The sequence below is a fragment of the Oncorhynchus mykiss genome, chromosome 30 (genome assembly GCF_013265735.2).
Source record: "Oncorhynchus mykiss isolate Arlee chromosome 30, USDA_OmykA_1.1, whole genome shotgun sequence".
Classification (NCBI taxonomy): Eukaryota; Metazoa; Chordata; class Actinopteri; order Salmoniformes; family Salmonidae; genus Oncorhynchus; species Oncorhynchus mykiss.
The window spans coordinates 15,870,815-15,889,100 of record NC_050570.1 but is presented as its reverse complement, the minus strand read 5'-3'; the positions used below and the strand labels follow the sequence as shown (position 1 = coordinate 15,889,100).

General features: G+C 42.9%; 1 protein-coding gene and 1 non-coding gene across 3 annotated transcripts in view; one reads left to right on the top strand and one right to left on the bottom strand.

Annotated features, from left to right (window-relative positions):
• The window catches only part of LOC110522748 (plexin-B2-like), a 237,112-nt gene that overhangs the window by 83,787 nt on the left and 135,039 nt on the right, over nt 1-18,286 (bottom strand). The window lies entirely within an intron of this gene.
• On the top strand, nt 11,012-11,064 carry LOC118945899. The gene has a single exon (XR_005041054.1). It is a non-coding gene; the product is annotated as a U7 small nuclear RNA (small nuclear RNA).

Sequence of the window (18,286 nt, the reverse complement as noted above, 5' to 3'; positions counted from 1 at the left end):
TATCCCTTTACACTTGTGTGTATAAGGTAGTAGTTGTGGAATTGTTAGGTTAGATTACTCGTTGGTTATTACTGCATTGTCGGAACTAGAAGCACAAGCATTTTGCTACACTCACATTAACATCTGCTAACCATATGTATGTGACAAATTTGATTTAAACTTTGATTTGATTTGCACTGAAGCGGGTTCTCATCAAGAATTTGCTTCTATTTGGCTCCACCACCATGCTTCAAGGTAGGGATGGTGTTAGACGGATGAGCTGTGCCTGGTTTTCTCCAGACATAGTGCTTTGCATTCAAGCCAAAGAGTTCAATTTGTCTCATCAGACCACATAATTGTTTGCTTTATGATCTCAGAGTCTTTCACAAACTCCAGGCGTGCTGTCTTGTGCCTTTTTGTAAACTCCAGGCGTGCTGTCTTGTGCCTTTTTGTAAACTCCAGGCGTGCTGTCATGTGCCTTTTTGTAAACTCCAGGCGTGCTGTCTTGTGCCTTTTTGTAAACTCCAGGCGTGCTGTCATGTGCCTTTTTGTAAACTCCAGGCGTGCTGTCATGTGCCTTTTTGTAAACTCCAGGCGTGCTGTCTTGTGCCTTTTTGTAAACTCCAGGCGTGCTGTCTTGTGCCTTTTTGTAAACTCCAGGCGTGCTGTCTTGTGCCTTTTTGTAAACTCCAGGCGTGCTGTCATGTGCCTTTTTGTAAACTCCAGGCGTGCTGTCTTGTGCCTTTTTGTAAACTCCAGGCGTGCTGTCTTGTGCCTTTTTGTAAACTCCAGGCGTGCTGTCTTGTGCCTTTTTGTAAACTCCAGGCGTGCTGTCTTGTGCCTTTTTGTAAACTCCAGGCGTGCTGTCATGTGCCTTTTTGTAAACTCCAGGCATGCTGTCATGTGCCTTTCTCAAGAGCGGCTTCCGTCTGGCCACTCTCCCATTAAACCCAGACTGGTGAAGTGTTGTAGAGACTGTTGTCCTATTTGCAGGTTCTTCCATCTCACTCTTCAGTTCTGTCAGAGTGGTCATAGGGTTGGTTCTTGGTCACCTCCCTGTCCAAGGTCCTTCTTGCCCAGTTGCTCAGTTTGGTCGGACAGACAGCTCTAAGCAGAGTCTGGGTAGTTCCATATAATGGAGACCACTGTGCCCTTGGAAACTTTCGACAATCTAGAAGATGTTTGGACCCTTTCCCAGATTTTTGTCTCATCTCAATTGTATCTCGGAGATCAACATACATTTCCTTGGAATTCCTGCTCTGACATACACAGTCAACTGTGGGACCTTATACAGACAGGCGTGTTTCTTTCTAAATCATGTCCACACAAATGAATTGGCCACAGGTGGACTCCAATCAAGTTGTAGTGACAGCTCAAGGATGATTAAAGGAAATTGGATGCACATTAGTTCAATTTAGAGTATCATAGAAAAGGGGTGTGAATACCTACGTAAATTAGATATAGTATTTCTGTATTTCATATTATTTTTTACATTTGCTAACATTTCTAAAAACATGTTTTCATTTTGTCATTGTGTGTTGATGGCTGAGAAAAATCAATTTTTAATTCAGACTAACACAACAAAATGTGGAATAAGTCAAGGGGTATGAATACTTTCTGAAGGCACTGTATGTACATATCGATACTGGTAAAGTGACTAGGCAACAGGAAAGATAATAGACAGTAGCAGCACCATATGTGGTGAGTATGAAAGTGTGAGAGTGTGTGTGTAGCGTCAGTATGCATGTATTGGCGTGTTATGTGTGTGTGTGGGTGTATGTAGCGTGCGTGTTGGTATGTGTGTGTTGGGGTGTCAGTGTAAGAATGTGTGTTGGTACAGTCCAGTACAAGTCAGTGTAGGAGAGTTATTGAAAACATGTGTGTGTGTGTGTGTGTGTGTTGGCGTGTCAGTGTAAGTATGTGTGATTGTGTCCAGGTAGCCATTTGATTAGCTATTAAATGAGCTGTTGGTGCACTGACACCGCTTGCCATGCGGTAGCAGAGAGAACAGTCTATGGCTTGGAAGGCTTGAGTGTTTTTAGTCATGCGGGGCCAAGCAGTTGTGGTTGAACAGGGAGTACAGGAAGGGATCAAGCCAGAGGTGTGGACTCGAGTCACATGATTTGGACTTTGTCACTCATTTTGTGGCACAGTCTACGTTGATTACTCTCCATATGCAGACAGAGACAGTATTGCACTTGCAAAAAAACTGATTGGCTAGTGAAACACATACTCAGCCCTTTGATTGGACCAGCAAACTGTCAATTAACACAGGCCGGGTGAGCTAGCGCAGTGAGAAGGTTTTGGGGGGTTGCGAGTGTAATTTCTTAAAAAATATATATTATGACATATGACATTATTATGACATATATATGACATATTTTAATAGGCTACATAGATTATAGCCTACCATTTGTATTTTAAATGTATACCTTATTTGATCTGGTCACTAACATTGGCCCATGGCATTGCACCAAATTCTTGTTTCAAAAAGATTTCATCTGTGCTTCAGAACCAAAAAGTTGCATGTCTTGACTGTTGACCAATTACCAGTCATCAGCACTGGCAGAGTAAGAAGCACATATCCAGATTAGTGACCAGTAAACATGTTTAATTTTCTATGGTTTTGTCTGGCAAAAACAGAGTAACAACGTTAATATTATCCTTATAAATCCGTACCATTTGGCAATCTGTTACGGACGCATCTTTCCCACAACAATAGGCTACCTGGTGTTTTCATTGATCATTTACATATTTCAGCTAGGCCTAGTTTGGGTGTGTTACAATTATATGCCTCAGTTGTGGGTACCGGCTATATGTCTAAAGATTGCTGTAACATCACACTACCTTCAATACTTATCCTAATTGAGGTTAGTTCTGTTCTGATGTCAAGAAGCTGTTTTTGGTCATAGGAAATGATGGCAGAGACATTATGTACAAAAAATGTTAAGATCAGAGTAAAAAATAAATACAAAATAGCAGAATTGGTCAGGAGCCCATAAGACAGCTGCTATCCATCGCAGAGCTATCTTGTCTCTGTATTTGTCTCTGGTCCTAGTGTGTGTGAAAACATTCCTCGCATGAGGAACTCTCTAAGCTTACTACCAGCAGTGAAATGAAATCCTCCCACCCTGAGCTCTACCATGAGTGACAATCATCATGAGGAAGGAATCAGGTTGGATCTCTCCAGTCTCCACTGAGCAAAGTTCTACAAATGTTAATGTGCTGTAGAATATGAAGACACTATGTTTGCCTTTGCCTTCTTTCCAATTCCTTTTTACAAATCAACAAGATTCAGCAACAGCACAAATCAGCCATGTAGCCACTGATCAAGTTGATGTCTGCTCTGAAAACCTGTTCATCTTCATCACACAGTGAAGGACATGGAGTTGGTCCGACCACTCATCAAAACGTTCTTTCCTGCTGGATTTCATCATGAGGGCCTGGCAGGTTTAGAATTGTCTCTCTCTGGGTGGGTGGGTTGTCAATTTAGCAGAGTTAATCTCTATCACAATAAATAACACTGATTAAATCTGCGGAATGTTGGCGGTAGTGTGCTGGAATTAAAGAGGAGGAGAGAGGAGAGGATGTTCTTTAAGACAGGCAGCAGAGCAGAATGAGGGAAGAAATAAGCCTGGCAGAAACTTGGGAGGGGGGGGGGATCACAGCCATTCCACTAGGAGAGTATCAGATTCTGTGAGTCAGGGAGGCAGACAACTGACTGTCATAGCTTTTCTACACGCACGCACGCACACACGCACACACACACACACACACACACAGTTTTGGTAACAGAGAGAAAAGAGTGGCTCACATTTCAACGACCAGAAAGATTGAAAACAAAACAGACTAACCAAACTACCAGTGCGCCTTTGCCAAGAAACAATCTACATGAATTTGAGTATTTTCTCCGCCGTAATATTTTAGTTAAAGGTCACAGCAACATTTTGTTTTCATTTTTGTAATCACAAATATCTCCAAATGTCTATACTTAGGCAGTACAACAAATATCAAAGCCATCCCCCTTTAAACCTGCAATACAATTCACAATCTGTTCTGTTCTTAGTTCTGCAAAACAGAGTACAGTAATCATCACTTATGTTTCCTGTGCCATAATCTCCATCATCAGTGAATATAATCCTGTTTCAATAACAATAAAATGACAGATCCATGGTGTGCTGCTGGGATGTGACTGGACTGTTAGAGGTTGTCTGGGGCAAACAACACAAAGGTATCAAGGTCCGTGATGCTGTATGTCATTCAGCAGATCCTATCAAAACATTATAAGATCATCCAATATAGTCTTACATGTCCTTCCCTTAATATATTTGTTGTAAATATGATCATCATCATCACCAAGCTCATCATTAAGCTCGGGGCCCTGGGTCTGAACACCGCACTGTGCAACTGGGTCCTGGACTTCCTGACGAGCCGCCCCCAGGTGGTGAAACAACACCTCCACTTCACTGATCCTCAAGACAGGGGCCCCACAAGGGTGCATGCTCAGCCCCCTCCTGTACACCCATGACTGCATGGCCATGCATTCCTCCAGCTCAATCATCAAATTTGCAGACGACACAATAGTTGTATGCCTGACTACCAACAATGGTGAGACAGCCTACAGGGAGGAGGTGAGGGACCTGGCAGAGTGTTGCCAGGAAAATAACCTCTCCCTCAACGTCAATAAAACGAAAGAGGTGATTGTGGACTACAGAAAACAGCAGAGAAAGCACGCCCCATCCACATTGACGGGACCGCAGTGGAGAAGGTGAAAAGCATCAAGTTCCTCGGCGTACACATCACTTACAATCTGAAATGGTCCACCCACACAGACAGTTTGGTGAAGAAGGCGCAACAGCGCCTCCTCAACCTCAGGAAGTTGAAGAAATTTGTCTTGGCCCCTAAGACCCTCACAAACCTTTACAGATGCAACTGCAACTGCACTACCCGCAACCGCAGTGCTCTCCAGAGGGTGGTGCGGTCTGCCCAATGTATCACCGAGTGCACACTGCCAGCCCTCCAGGACACCCACAGCACACGATGTCACAGCAAGGCCAAAAAGATCATCAAAGACATCAACCACCCGAGCCACTGCCTGTTCACACCGCTACCATTCAGAAGGCGAGGTCAGTACAGGTGCATCAAAGCTGGGACCAAGAGACTGAAAAACAGCTTCTATCTCAAAGCCACCAGACTGTTGAATAGCCATCACTAGCCAGCTACCACCCAGTTATGCAACCCTACAACTTAGAGGCTGCTGCCTTATATAGATAGACATGGAATCACTGGTCACTTTAATAATGGAACACTGGTCACTTTAATAATGTTTACATAATGCTTTACTTATTTCATATGTATATACTGTATTCTACTGTGTTTTAGTCAATGCCACTCTGACATTGCTCGTCCTAATATTTATATATTTCTTAACTCCATTCTTTCACTTTTTGTGAATTGTTAGATATTACTGCAGTGTTGGAGCTAGGAACACCCGCAATAACATCTGCTAAACATGTGTATGTTACCACAATAATTTGATTTGAACATTTGATTTGTAGTGTTTATAGTGTAACATGTTCTACAGGGATTGCATGTCTGTTGTGGGGGATTATTGGTCTGGCTTGGGTTTTTCATTATTGAACTACTGTATAAAAACAGAAAACAGCAAAATAATCAATAAGGGCTTAGGAAAAATACACACAACACAGAATATCCTGATACACACGGTATAGATCAGGGATCATCAACTAGATTCAGCCGCGGCTACTATTTCTTTTTGAGCAGACGGTCAGGGGGCCGGAACATCATTACAAATCATTTGTAGACTGCAGATTGACCGCAAGAAGCCCAAACAGATATACTGTTAACTAAAACATCATCATTTCAAACCTTGCTTATATTTGTATACGATCACATATACATTTATCTCTCTAATATGCGTGGGACTACTATGGAACAGATTCCCAAAACTAAAAGCACATGGAGCTGATTTGCTGGTTGTTTTGACAATCTTTTATGTCCAGTTATTATATATATTTTAAATTTGGTATACAGTAAATACAGTCACTTCCTTTTATATAGTATGGAAAAGGTGTGTGATGCAGGAAACAGGGATAAATGGAGAAGAAGCTTATGGCTGTGAGTTTGAGTCTACGTCATACAGCATAGCCTCATATTATAACATGTTTAATATCTAAGCTCTTTGTCCTATATGCACTTGGAATATGATTTGGTTTGACACCACAAACGACGGAATCCTCTTACTTGTGTCTTTATGAGGTCAGTGAGTGGAGGAAATAGGCACAGTTCAGACAGATGGGGTTAGAGAGAGAGAGAGAGAAAATAACAGGGAAGGAATGGGAGAGATAAGTATGGAGGTTAGCTGGTGTTCTGGTCTAAGAGGTCCTAGTTCAGATGATTTCCTTCTGATATTAGAAGATTAAGGCAAAGATTTTCAGTCCCTCTCCAAGAAATGAAGTCACAGTGAAGTGCACCTGAAATCTGGCATCTTCTTATCCTCAACTAAGAGTTTCCCTCCATCCCTCCTTGTTCCTAAAAAGGCAGTGCCCCCCAAACAGCAGTGAGCCCACTCTGGCCTGCCTGGGCCTCGCGTCATCCTCTGAAAATTACTCTGAGCTAGGCATGAATGACTGTTTACTCAGAAGCCCTGATAAAAGTGTCATTTTTCCACTTCAGCGCTCTGATCTCCTGCTCCAGTCTGTTCCAGTCGGCTCCCCCTCATCCCGCTCGAGATGAACCGGTCAGGGGTTGAACCAGCTCCACATCCTCATAGCCATGGCACTGACAACAATGCACCACCACCCACCAGCAGTAACCCATCCCAATCTTATAGGCTGAGAAAGTGTTGATGCTAACACAATGGTGACAGGCACTCACTTATGTTAGGAGAGGATGCACAGGTCTCCAGTTTGAGTTGGGTTTATTTTCAATCACCCTGGCCCTCTGACATCTGAACTCTGTGGTCTCGGGAGTGGAGGGTGGCTGACAGCTCTTTTTCACCAGGGGTTCGAACTCTCTGTCGTGAAGTAGGATGCATGTGTGGGGTGGAGTGGGGTCGGGGGGGGGGGTGGAGGGAGGACTCTAGAGAAGAGGCACATCAATATCCTGTCATGGCTGCCTGGGAGAGCTGCAGTGCCATGGAAAGACAGATAACACAGGACAGCCAAGTTTAGTTTCTCATTCTTTTATTAAGGGGGGAAAACTACTGGGAGAAGTTTGTTTCGGGTGGATTTGGCTTGGGGGGGGGCTTCGTGTGGAATCACTGTCAACGCGTAGAACACGGTGGACATTTGTACAATAATCACAGAACTGGAGTTGCAACTGTAGAGGTGCCAAGTGGAGTGCCTCTGGGGCCAATAGCTGTATCTCTAATGTTGTTCAAGGACAACCAGAGAAAATAACCAGTGAAGAGAAGTTGTCCTTAAAGGAACAGCCAGGCCTGACAGACAAGAGGATGCTAGGTCAGAGATTGGAAGACTAAGACCAGATTGGAGTGGATTTAAATAGCCTCAGCTTTGGTAAACAAAAGTTAAAGGGAGGGTAAATTGTTGAAAGGTTAGGAGTTTTACAGAGAATAGATTTCCCCCCTTTGGCTGCTGCTGCCATGTCAAACTAATCACGGCTGGCAGTGCTTAAGGACACTTACAACTTTATTAGGTCGTCAGGTTGCCTAGCGGTTAGAACATTGGGCCAGTAACCAAAAGGTTGCTGGTTCAAATACCTGAGCTGACAAGGTGGCACCATCTAGCGATGTGCACTTAAGAAAGGCACTTAACACTCATTTACTCCAGGGGCACCATACTACCATGGCTGATCCTGTAAAACAACACATTTCATTGCACCTATCTGGTGTATGTGACAATAAAAGAAATGTATGGCTTGTTATCAAGAGCCAACATACAGATGTTGATTATGAATGGGTAACAACTGCTGTTATCATCACTTACAGCTCTGCTGCTGGCAACTCTGATGGGACAACGACAGATTCCCAGCGCCATTCTGTACTCGAGCTTTTCTCAATATGGCATTTTTGAAAAGCTGTCGGATTAAAAATCTATCAACTTCTACTTCCGTTCTCTACACTTTTGAGTTTTGCAAGTAGAGAGTCCCCATTTATGGACAACTTCCAGGCATTCTGTATTTGATCAAATATGCACACATTGAGTTTCATTCACACATGGAATTGAAGCAGGAGAAGACTTAAAAAAATTCTATAACATTTTGTTTTTTACCTAAATTTTTTTCGCAATCAGTTCTAAGGCAACCAACAGCCATGTGACTTTCTATTTCCTAACTATTTCTTTCTGTTGCGAAGCTTCCATTACTAAGGTGAAACGCTATCATTTTGACACACTCAGTTTCTCTTTTCAGATCCCCTCCAGTCTTATTGTGTATTTTCTGAAATACCAAAGACACAATAACATCTCTTATTTTTCCTCTGACACCTTTTCCCTTTATTTTCCCGCCCCTACCCTTCCTCCAGCCAATACCACAGAGGCTGACCTCGTGCCTTTCTGGAGAGCATCCACACAGACAGACTGAATAAAGCTGTCTTGTCCTCCTATCCCACCTAAGATAGAGGATCACAGTGAGTATGCTGCAGGGCCTACATCTCCCACATCCACTGTTGTTGTTTCTGTGGTTTGTTTGTTTCTTCTCCCCCTGTTTGCAGGCATTCCATGATAGAGTGGGTGTGATGGTTAATTCCAAGTCTCAGCTGAGCTTTTAGTGGAATGGTGAATGTTATCTAGGTTAGAGCCACTACTTACAGTATTTAAATAAAACAAAACATTTTAACCTTTATTTAACTAGGCAAGTCTAGTATTCAGTACATAGTGTAGCCTAACAATAGCACAGTACTATAAGACATGTACAGCAGCTGAGCGCTGATAATATAAAGCAATCTGTCCACCAACAGATGGTCAAGACTGAACAAGTCCTGTTAAAGCCCAACACTGATGTTCAGTCTGAAACATGGGATGTGAAACTGTGAATGTGTGCGTGTGAGATCCGTCTTACACCGTGAATGTATGTGTTTGTGAGCTCAGTCTCTCACTCAAAGCTCATCTTATACCTCTGTAATTGAATCTGGATCCCCCCAAAGGATGGCGACATCACACCTCGGCCAAACCCCAGCTACCACCACCCGTCATCAAACCCCTCTCTCCTTACTCTCCCCTCAGCAACATGTGAAGGGAGAGCATAGAACTCACAATTATTATTGTTGGTAGCAGGGTTTTTGTGTTAGACAGGTGGGCAAAGAGATTAGGTTTGGGCTATTTTGGAGAGTTCATATTTCTAAAGTATGAGGAGATGGACCACTGAAGGGTTTATGACCAATTGACCAGCAGACCTCAGAGACAAACTTACACATGGACAACCTAAGGCTTTCGAAATTCCCTAGTCCGACCAATCACTGCCAAGGAATCACAGCAGAACAGAACAGCGTTAGTAGCCTGCCACACAGAATATAATTTCCCTCTCCCTCCCAGTGTCTCTGGTTTCTCTCAGTCTCACCCTCTTTCACACACTCTCACTTTCTTTCTCAGAATGCCACGGTCCAACCATCAGGCAACCCACACTACAGAGAATCATTTAATTGGAAAAATCTACAGTGAGGCTCTGGAAGAGAAGAGAAGAAGGAAGTATGTTAAAGTCAAAGCTATCTGGGTGCCTTTGATCAGGAGGGCCCATGGATTAGAGGGGATTCTCCACAAGTTTCTTCTTAATCCCCTTAACATTCTATAAACCCACCAGTCGATGTAGCAGCTAACTCAAGAAGAGCTGCTCTCCCAAGGTTGGCTTACACTAGATCCATCTTGGTACTAGTGATGGGAAAAAAACAGATATCATGTTTTACCATATATCGTATCATTTTGGCAATATTACACTGAACAAAAATATAAAACACAACATGCAACAATTTCACAGATTTTACTGCTTTACAGTTCATATAAGGAAATTAGTCAATTGAAATGAATTCATTAGGCCCTAATTTATGGATTTCATATGACCATAGGCCCACCCAATTGGCAGGCAGACTCACCCATTGGGGAGCCAGGCCCAGCCAATCAGATTTCAGTATCACAATGTTTCTGACCAGCCTCCAGCCATGTTTTGAACTTTAAGTGTCACGTCTCTTGAAACAATTTCAGCTCGTGTTTTGGTTGGTGTGTGTTTCCCTTGCGGGAAGTGTATTATGTCTGGGGAGAGAGCGAGTGATGAGACAAGCGCCCAAACAGCAACTCTTTGTGTCATCAATCAACCTCATGTACTGTAAATTATTTCTCCTCTGGCCCCAAGGCTAATAGATACCCAAACAAAATGTAGAGGGGGTGTGGGGTGCGCCAGTGGTTTTTAGCACTGAACCAATGGGGGCTACATTTGGCGTGCTGTACACATTTTTCCATTTGAGCACTAATGCTAACGTAGTGTTTGGGGGCTTTAGCAAAGTGATGAATTCCCGCGCCGCCAGCACCCTCCTCTCTGTGGAACACTATCGGTTGGGAGGGGGGGTGTCTTGGAGATGGGAGCCTAACGTCAGCGCTGGCTGCTAACCCGCATGAAAAAATACTACAGTTTACTATAGAATACTAGAGTACTTAATATAGAATTCTGTAGTAAACTGTAGTATACTATAATACACACTATTGTATCCATCGATCATGTGTAGTACTTACTATATAATGTTGTAGTATGCTGTAGAATACTATATTAAATACTACAGTATTATCCCCCCCCCAAAATCACTGGAGTAAATACTACATTAATGTCCACAAAAACACTGCAGTCCACAAAAATACTACACTTTTTAAACTATAGTAAATACATTATTTAATCTGCATATACCCTGCCCATTCCCCTCCCTATATGACAATTTGTGCCACCCATAAGTGAGAAACCTACATTCCAGGTATAAACCATATACCGTGTTGCATACATGTTATAGAAAAATGCAGAAGCACTGAACTCTCAGTTTAGACCCCAGTCTTACCTACCTACAGCTTATGGAAAATGTGCTCTTTTAGTATTTCTCCAGTAGGTTTCCTGAACCAGAAAGCCTCCACTTCTATGTCAAAGATAATAAAACAAAAACACTATAGTAAATACTACAGTAATGTCCGCAAAAAAAACGACAGTAAATACAACAGTATACTACAGTCCGCAAAAACATTATAATAAATATTGCAGTATTCTACAGTCCGCAGAAACACTACATTACTTACTATAGTATATACTACAGTTATTTTACTACACTATTTATACTATAGTTAACTGTAAATACAACAGTATACTACAGTTATTTTACTACACTATTTATACTATAGTTAACTGTAAATACAACAGTATACTACAGTTATTTTACTACACTATTTATACTATAGTTAACTGTAAATACAACAGTATACTACAGTTATTTTACTACACTAAAATAATCACCGGTCTTCTAGCCATCATTGATCCTTTTTTCATTTTCCATTGGTTTTGTCTTGTCTTCCCACACACTTGTTTTCAATCCCATTCATTACCTGTTGTGTATTTAACCCTCTGTTTCCCCTCATGTCTTTGTCAGAGATTGTTTTATTGTCAGTGTAGTGTGATTGTTGTATAGGTGCGCGTCGGGTCCTCGTACCCATGTTTATGTACATTTAGTGTTATGGAGCATACTCCGTGGACTTTATTAAAATACTCCATTTTACACTCCATTTGACTCTCCTGCGCCTGACCTCCCTGCCACCTATTACACCTACGCATGACAGTCACGACTTGCACCGAAGGTGGCTCCTCTTCCTGTTCGGGCGGCGCTCGGCGGTCGTCGTCGCCAGCCTACTAGCTGCCATCGATCCATTTTTCCTTTTCGTTTGTGTCTGTCTGTTGTAGTTATCACCCGTGTCTGATTAGTTCATTTCGGTGGGTTTATTAACCTCTCCTGCCTACTAGTCTTTTTGTGGGATTATTTTGCTGTGTGAGCTCTGTTAGGGGTGCGTGTTTGCGCCACAGGGGTTTTTCCCTCACAGTCGTTGTACCGTTGGTACTGTGTTAGGAGTTGAGGTTTCTCCTCCGTGTGTTTTGTGATTTTCCCCGCCTGTTGTTGGTGGGTTGGGACTTATAATAAATGACTGTGCAAACTGGAATTCCTTGCTCTCCTGCTCCTGACTCCTGCACCTACCTCTTCTTAGGAGGCACCTAACACAATACTACAGTAAAGTCTCTAAAAACACTACAGTGAATACTATAGTATGTATACAATAGTATACTATAGTATTTATACCATAGTATACTATAGTAAGTATACCACAGTATACTATAGTATTTATACCATAGTATAGTATAGATAGTATTTTTTTAATGTGGGAATTTATGCCAGCGCTCCTTTATCAGCCCAGTGGTCTGGAGAAGGGCTGCCTGAGGCTAACGCTAAACCGCTAGCCAGGCAACATAGAGGGAGGAGAGGGGAGGACAGGAAGGATTTACCTCAGACTCCCAGAACTGGCACCAAAACTCCCCTTTTCCCTCCTGTTTCCCCCTTGTAACCACGGCAGTGGTGAACAGAAACCAAAACAGCCCTCTAATGGAGACGACGGTGGTGCCAGAGGAATTCCACCTTCTGTAAGCCTCCTCCCCTGTTTTTCCCTCTTTCCCCCTCTCTAACTGTGTGTTTGTTTCTATCTATTTTCATGGGACATAATTAAAGTTCATTAAGATGATTAATTTGGTCTAGCAGGATGAGATGGCTACCCTAGTCTGGTCGGTTGATGGTTTGGTGTTTTATCCCCCATCACTGAGTCTCCCTGTTTTCTTACTGCTGATCAATGGGAGGCATTTGTTCTGCCCGTGTAATGCTGAGCTGACGTGCACTTTTATTTATGATTGTGTTTGTCTCTGCTTTCACAGGACGTCTACATCTTGTTGCTAAATGTTTTATATTTGTCTTACAACAATGACGAAAGATGCTCAACCACCACCTGACCCAAATGATAGACATAAATACTAAATGGAGAAGCTTTGTCCCACAAAGCTATTGAATATAATTAAGCAGAATCAACTAAAGAATTACCGGAAAGACAGGCTGGAAGTAAATATTGACTTAGTCTTTCACTGGTTTGGTTCACTGGTTTGGTTCACTGGTTTTAAGATGGAAAACATCATACGGTGCCAAATCCAATTTCAGTCTCCCAATGAGGCTAGTGGCATCAAGACCAAATGTCTGACTAGAGGAGTAGACAGTGGCAAAAGCAAAGCCAAAGGCTCTCTATCTTTAAAGCAGTTCCTGCTCATTCAGAAGTGTTTTTATTCTAATCATTCTTACAGGATTTCATTAAAGAAAATCTGTCTGGTTAGATTATGGAATGCAATCTGCAGAGGGCAAGATAAAGTGGCAGCAGGTCACACTCAATATCTGAGCTTATATAAGAACAGGACTTGGTTTGTCCATCTAATATTTCCCCCCTCAATCCTTCCCTCCATCCATCCCTCCCAGAGCAAACAGTCCAACTTTACAGTCTTTTCATCAACACAGCGACAAAAAATGCAGCCACAGCAGACGCATATGAATTGAGATTTTAGTTTGCGTGAGTTGCTGAAAATCAAAAGGGCCAAATCCATTTCTCTCTCTCTCCCCCCATATCGCTCTTTACTTCTCTCTCTCTCTCTCCCCCATCTCGCTCTTTTACTTCTCTCTCCATCTCTCTATTTCTCTATCTCATTACAATGCAATTTGAATATTAATGCTCTATAATACTGCCGTCACAGCACAGCACATAACTATAACTTAAAGCATGAAGTGTTACACACAGTACACTGCACGAAAAGGCCATAAATACACTGTAGTAAATTCACAACCGTAACTACTGCCGTTCCTATTCAGCACCTTATTTACTAAAGCAATTTTCCATGCAATGTGGAAGTGAAAACAGCATTGTGCATTTAAGTTCTGTAGACTATCCTGTGCTGTGGAAAATGGCATGCAAATGGATGTTCTCTCCTGTGTTTTCTATGAACAATCCCCTCAAACGCTGCTCTGCAAAACTTAATTTCTGCTTAGTCCCAGCTTCCTCCCACTGTTTGCAACTACATTATTTTTAGTGTTAGAGAAAATGTATCCTTGCCATTGCCTGTGGATTATTGGCAGCTTGTGAAATCCCATCAGAAAGGGATTGGGTGGAAACAGATCACTGTGCGTTAAATGGTAGAACGAGGTCTGTACGTTGCATGGCTATGCCCTGGATAGAATAGCAGGACTCATAGTCCCTCTCAATCAAACACTCCCTTCAGAACAGCCCTGTGCAGAATAACAGGACTCATAGTCCCTCTCAATCAAACAATCCCTTCAGAACAGCCCTGGATAGAATAACAGGACTCATAGTCCCTCTCAATCAAACAATCCCTTCAGAACAGCCCTGGATAGAATAACAGGACTCATAGTCCCTCTCAATCAAACACTCCCTTCAGAACAGCCCTGGATAGAATAACAGGACTCATAGTCCCTCTCAATCAAACACTCCCTTCAGAACAGCCCTGTGCAGAATAACAGGACTCATAGTCCCTCTCAATCAAACACTCCCTTCAGAACAGCCCTGGATAGAATAACAGGACTCATAGTCCCTCTCAATCAAACACTCCCTTCAGAACAGCCCTGTGCAGAATAACAGGACTCATAGTCCCTCTCAACCAAACACTCCCTTCAGAACAGCCATGTGCAGAAGAACAGGACTCATAGTCCCTCTCAACCAAACACTCCCTTCAGAACAGCCCTGGATAGAATAACAGGACTCATAGTCCCTCTCAACCAAACACTCCCTTCAGAACAGCCCTGTGCAGAATAACAGGACTCATAGTCCCTCTCAACCAAACACTCCCTTCAGAACAGCCCTGGATAGAATAACAGGACTCATAGTCCCTCTCAACCAAACACTCCCTTCAGAACAGCCCTGTGCAGAATAACAGGACTCATAGTCCCTCTCAACCAAACACTCCCTTCAGAACAGCCCTGGATAGAATAACAGGACTCATAGTCCCTCTCAACCAAACACTCCCTTCAGAACAGCCCTGGATAGAATAACAGGACTCATAGTCCCTCTCAACCAAACACTCCTTTCAGAACAGCCCTGTGCAGAAGAATAGTGCCTCTAAACCACAGGTATAGACAGAGTCACATGCTCCCTGTGTATAAAAGTAGGTTCACAAGGGCAAACACACACACACTCCATCTCAATCTGAGCTATATTCACAGAGGTGACAGACCTTGCCTCAACCATGAAGACAATCGCTTAACGAGGAAGGTTATCTCCTGAAGCGGCTAAGGCTACATTCACACTCATACAGGCAGACACACCTTAATGCTGTCTGCGCTCCAAACCTACAGTATGGGCTGAATGAGAATAGGCAGGCTGGTCAGGCTGCAGGGGCTGCTGGCGTCTGCTGGTGTTAACCACAGCGTCACTTTTAATTGCAGTATTCTCCTCTCTAGCCAGAGGAGGGCTTCTCTGTCACGTTCAATCTGTGACCTGCCATCCCCTCCTCCACCTCTTCTCCACCCCCTCTCCTCCCCCTCTCTGATCAAACAGATGGAGAATAGCTGATTTTAGCACCCTCAGGGGGGGAAAGTGTTCACCTGCTTTCCAGTGCTACCTCTCACAATTTCTCTGCCTCTTCAATACTTCTGAGGTGACAAGACAAAGAGCAAACAGACAGACATGGAGACGTTCATTTGCCTCCAGGGTACTATTCTCCCTAAAACACAGAACTGCCATGGTATGGGACTAGAAGTCCTAGCTTGTATCAGGCTACCTACCTCATTGCCCTCTCCCATAGCATAGTGGGAAGTGAGGAAGTCGTATACAGTACTTGGAAACATATGTGGGATTATGTGAATTGGCAAAGACTCAGGGTATAAGGGGTGGTGGGGGGCGGTGTTATTCAGTTCTCCCTGTCTGTTTTCCAGTGTTGCACTGTACTGTGCTGTCCTGGGTTGAGTTGTAGAGGCACTGCCAGTTCTCAGAACACAGTGCGGGCCTTTTTTTCCCCACCAATCAAAACCAGATGTGCCCTGACTTGTTTAAAAAATCCTTCTCTCTCGCTCCGTCTCCACTCGGCCACGCTGTTACACACATACACGCACACGCATACATATTGTACACATGTAACAGTATAGCTTCCGTCCCTCTCCTCGGCCCAACCTGGGCTCGAACCAGGGACCCTATGCACACATCAACAACTGACACCCACGAAGCATCGTTACCCATCGCTCCACAAAAGCCGTGGACCTTGCAGAGCAAGGGGAACCACTACTTCAAGGTCTCAAAGCGAATGACGTCACCGATTGAAACGCTATTAGCGCGCACCACCGCTAATTAGCTAGCCATTTCACATCGGTTACACACACACAGTCTAACCAGGGCAATGCAATCACAAGGCCTCAGTAGAAATCCTGGAACAGGAATGGCTCTAATGACATAGGGTTTTTAATGCATGGCATGCTCCTTTCTCCAATCCCCCCAGTCCTGCAGTTCCAGGAGATTCAACCTGACATAAGTGAGAGGTGTAGATAGTTTTTTTTTTATCAGAGATACACAGGCCTATCAATGTGATGCAGAGTCCTATCAATCATGGGTTGAGAGATTTCTGCTGACATGTTTGATCCCTGTCTGGGAAGGAACTAAACATTCTGATACTGAAAATATAAGGTGCCTCTAGGTGTATTTAAACACTGAGAATATAATGTGCCTCTAGGTGTATTTAAACACTGAGAATATAAGGTGCCTCTAGGTGTATTTAAACACTGAGAATATAAGGTGCCTCTAGGTGTATTTAAACACTGAGAATATAAGGTGCCTCTAGGTGTATTTAAACACTGAGAATATAAGGTGCCTCTAGGTGTATTTAAACACTGCGACTTCATTTGATTGTTTTCTCTCACACAGTTTGAAGCTAAACCTATCCTTAATGTAAAGAATGTGTCTAGTAAAACATTCAAAAACACCCAGCACTAGACATTTGTAAATCCTTTGTGTACCCAACACAGTAGCAGAAGCTCATTTGCAATTAATGACTCTATTCTAATAATCAGATTTGGGTTTAGGCGACCAGGGTCCGGTTAAGAAGATAAGCACTGTAATACAGTATCATCCTTTTCACACTATTGTGCTGACCCGGACCATATTCTGGCTCATGCTCAGATATTTAGTTTTCATATTGTCCTTTCCGGCACGCAACTATGGTCCGTGGATGAGTAACCAGGCCTGCAGTTCTACTCAGCTGAGATTAGCTCAATAGTTGTGAAAAGGGTACATATTTTCACCCCCTCTCTCAGAACCATAACCAAAGGGCCCTGTTTTCAACTTGCTGGTCTACCTTGGAGCCTCTGGCAACACTATCAGCTAGTTCCATCTGTTCCCTGCAGCAAGTGTAAAATTGAGCTGTTTGAAAGTCGTCTGATATCGATCTGTGGCACATTAATTTCAGTAATGCTAAGTATGTCACCATTTGTAATCGCTACATGGAATTTGTGTGGTGTTATACGGAGCAGAGCTGCAGCCTGCGAGTTAAACTGAGTGTGGCTGTCGGTGTACTGAACAGGTCTATCCATCTAATGTATCTCTATGGGAGAAGAATGATTCACTTCTTTACACTGAGCAGCAGTGAGCAGAATAACAGAGTTTAGTAAAGTTGATATTGGATTCACCACAGAGACCTTGGGTCTCAACTAAAACACACATTTCTAATTAAGATCAGCATTAAATTGTGTTAGAAAGTGTTAACCCATGTTATGGTAGTGATATGAGACATCTGGAGATGTAAATGACTGAGGATATATCACCTGGGAGCAGCGTGACGAGTAACAACTACTGCCATGTGACACTTGAAGGTTACATGGTACAAACAAAGGCGTGATGCAATCAAAGTTGCCAGAGCAAAGCAAAAACATATTCTACTGAAACCAATAACTGTGAGAGGAGTCCACATATTCATTTCTATATTTTGCAAATGTATTCTGTGATTATTTTGTTTTGACGTTAAGGAAAAAGCTGTTTCATGCTTCTGCATTAATATGTGGCTTTGATAACTATGGAGAAAGGGAGAGGGTGTGACCTTCACTGTTGCATTCTGGGTAAGATACAGATACAATAAGTGAAGCACTATAGATCCCACTCTGACTTTAAAGAGTCATATATGCATCCTCAAATGCCCTCTCACAGAAACACTCACACTGAAAAAGCATTGGATTTATCCAGAGCGCACAGTCATCTTTGGATAACAGCATTAGCTAAAATACATTTGTTACTTC